The sequence below is a fragment of the Egretta garzetta genome, unplaced genomic scaffold, assembly GCF_000687185.1.
Source record: "Egretta garzetta isolate BGI_Z169 unplaced genomic scaffold, ASM68718v1 scaffold467, whole genome shotgun sequence".
Lineage (NCBI taxonomy): Eukaryota > Metazoa > Chordata > Aves > Pelecaniformes > Ardeidae > Egretta > Egretta garzetta.
This window is the reverse complement of record NW_009260196.1, coordinates 1,542,624-1,546,157: the sequence shown is the minus strand read 5'-3', so window position 1 is coordinate 1,546,157 and position 3,534 is coordinate 1,542,624.

Genomic DNA, 3,534 nt, shown 5'->3' with positions numbered 1-3,534 from the left:
AAAAAAAAAAAAAACAAATCACCCCAAATAACCTCAGAAAGGAAAAGCTAATTTGTTACATTCAGTTCAGCCCTATTTTGGGTGAAACGTAGCAAAGCCACATGGCAAGCGGCCCTGCGCAGCCCACCCTGTGGCAGGGCTTCTGCAACGCCTCCTGATGCCAGCAATATCTGCACTTTATAAGGAACTTTTAGGGCCTCCATGCAGGAAAGGGTGCTGTTGGCAAGCACCATCCCCTCCCCATTAACAGCTCCCGTGCTGTGAGCAACCGTGAGCCCTGGTGACATTTTAGCACCTGGGAAGAAGGACGATGCTCCTACGCTCTTGAAGAAGACATGGGGCTGTTGGGCAGACCTCGTGCTGCCCACCTGGGCAACTGTCCTGGCTTTTGGGGACCCAGACTTGTATGGCACAGCTGGGATTTAATCAACCCTGTCACACAAATCTCTCAGCTGTGTTTCTAGCCCAAAAGAAAAAAAAAAAAAAAGGATCTGGGAGAGCCATTACAAAGGGACTAAGAGCTGTACTGGAGGTATCTCCCCTGCAGGCATTATTCCTCTGAATAGGCCAGAGTTTAGGGCAGGTCAAAAGAAAGCTGTTGATCTGGAAATAATGGTGCATGCCGGAAAGACTCCGCCGATGCGCCCGGCCCCCCCCAGCTGCACGCAGCCTCCAGCCAGCACCACAAAAGGGAACACAAACAAAGATTAGCTGCAAAATTATTATTATAGCTCCTGGGAAATTAAAATATTATTATTATTATTATTACTATTACTATTACCATTATTATTACTATTGTTATGATGATGATGATGATGATGATGATGATGCTCAGGTCATTAGAGACTGCAGTTTTGTATCAGAGGTGAAGCAGTGGTTTCAGAGATGCTCTTGGGAAGGGTAGGCCCATGCTGCCTCAAACCACTCAAACCACTCAGTGTTGCGCTGTTTTCCAAACAGTCCTGCTGTAATGTAACCTCTGACAACGCATTCTAATGCCATTTGCCATCGAATGTCAAAAATAAGTCACGTTTGCAAAACAAAACCACAAACCCTGAAAATCACACCATCTTACATGGCATGTTTAGCTGTTGGACAGCCCAATGGAGATCACCCCAGCTTAGTTTCAGTGTACATTCCCTTTTAAACAGAAATTATAACAAAAAATCCTCCCTTTACTGTGTTTCCTTACGTCACCCTTTGATGCATCCTCTAAAATGCTTTGATGCAGCCTCTACAACTCTGTTAGAGAAGCATGGGTTTATGGTCTGGGGTGCACAATGTGGCAGGCACCGTGTGACAGAATGGTGGAACAAGCTTTTCCACAGGCAGATTTTTTTCCTATGGGCTATAAATACTCCCCATCAGCCCACTGCTAATGCCTTAGTGGTGCCTCACTAGAGCCTTCCAACCAGATGGCAGATATGGCCACCAGGTGTAATTCTAACTTTAGCAGAAGTCATTTCACACATATACGGCCTTTTAGAAATGACTAGGAATGGCCAGTGAGACTCCTTTTGGTTAAAACTTCCCTGAAACGAGGGTAAAAATGCAAGACCCGGTTGCAGAGGGCTAAGGGAAGGGACCCTACCATCCTCCTCCATCAGCTGGCTGCTCCGGAGCTCACACAAAGTGGGGAAGGGTCAGGAATGGCAAAACACCGGGCACTGTTTTGATTTGACTCATCTGTCTTCAACTTTAGGTCTTTGGCCACGTACCTGGTGGGTGTAAAAATGTCATGTAGGGGACATCGGCAGAAGCAAGCGAGGTAACTCATGGCCCAGAAGCCCCAGCTGAAGTGAGGACCCCCTGGACAGTTGGCACTGGGACCGGTCCCATTCGCCCCTCATCCCGCTCCCCGAGTTCCTGCTTGCAAATTCACTGGAGAGAAAGTGCTTGGTCATGTGGTGCAGCACGCTCGAACCCCTCCCATCCTGGGGTCTCTATGCAAACACAAACCTTAGCCCTCCAAGCAGATTCCAAGTCTACTTGCACTGATACACCCATACTGGACAGTGTGACCTTCTTGCTCATCAGCCATAGATAACTGAGGATATCAGAAATGGAAGACCTCCGTGCAACCTGGTGTTATTAAAAATACTGTAGTAAAACGGCACGATAGTCACTTTGTACTGTACTGTACTACTACAGTACCGCTTGCAAAGTGACACCTGTAAAGCTCCCAAGGTCTGTGGAAATGGGTCAAGAAATAAAGAGACAGATATTTAACAGGTGAAAAAATATCCCATAGTATGCAGCTTGCATCCACCCAGGAGAGCCAGGAGACTTAATCCGTAAACTCCTGTAGCCATGAATGGAGGCACCTTCCTCTTCACACAAGGAGTCTTTGCTAAGTAGAAGGAATATTGCAGCTAAATAGAAGGACTATTGCAGCTAAATGGAATATCGCAAAGCATCCCTCGCCTGGGGATGAATTTTGCACCCTTCGTGTTTTGTTCCAGGGTGCTGCATGCAGGTTGGTTGCCAGACTCAGTAAAATAAACCTGGCTGTGAGCCTGACGGCTGGTTTTCACATGTATCCTAAACCAGCACACCAGGGAAGTTTAGGCAGAGGTGTCTAACACTCCATGAGGACCAGAGCACAGCCAGAACAGTTACCATTTAAAAAAAAGGCACATATTAATCTATAAATATTGTTTCCAAGGATATTCATAATCATGGTTGCTTTTCCTATAGATAAAAATAAACTTTAATGAGTCTTTTTGCTTCTGTTGGCACTTAAAAGCCATTTCAGCTTTGGAAAAGTGACTGAAGAATATGTTCATAAGGTGCATCACCTACAAAATTAATACATCCCTTTCAAATGCAAAATCCTCATTACCATCAGTGCGAGCATTACAACACGTGCTGCCTCCTCAGGTCCTCAGGAGGAGCCTGCCAGGATGGCTATAAAAACGAGGATTTTTTACTATTAAAGTCAGGTGTAGTGATAACAGGTACCCAAGCTTGGGACATTCACTGCTTTTCTCTACACCTTCAACCTGCAGGGGAGAACCAGGCTGTAGCCACCCTGAGAAGCCTCCTGCAGGCTGGACGTGAGGGTACGCAGCAGGGCAGTCATGGCCACAGTGGAAGGTCTGCATTCCCCTGGCACTTGTCCTTTCCTGCGGTGCCGCTCGTCCTTTGCAAGTATTCGGAAAAAATAGGCGCTGGAATGGCGTGCACCGGTTTGCTTCTCGCGCTGACAGTTGCTGGAGCTCAGGTTACAAGTACATCAAGTCCCCTATAAGAACACCAAAGAGTGAAAATGTGCTGCTTCCAAGTGAACGTGGACTTTCCAAAAAACCCTCTCACTGTTCCTGTGCCGTGTTTCCCCCGGCGTGATGATCTCCCCTCCACAAAAGGCTGGATTCTCTCGATGGGTGAAAGAGGGGGTGATGTGTATATATTCAGGTTACCCTCTCGTATCGCTGAGGGTTTCAAGGCACTGAGTCCGTGGGGCTCAGTGGGTGAGATACATCTTTTTTGGTGGCAAACCTGGCTAAAGCTGTTCCCAGCGACTACTGGATTCCT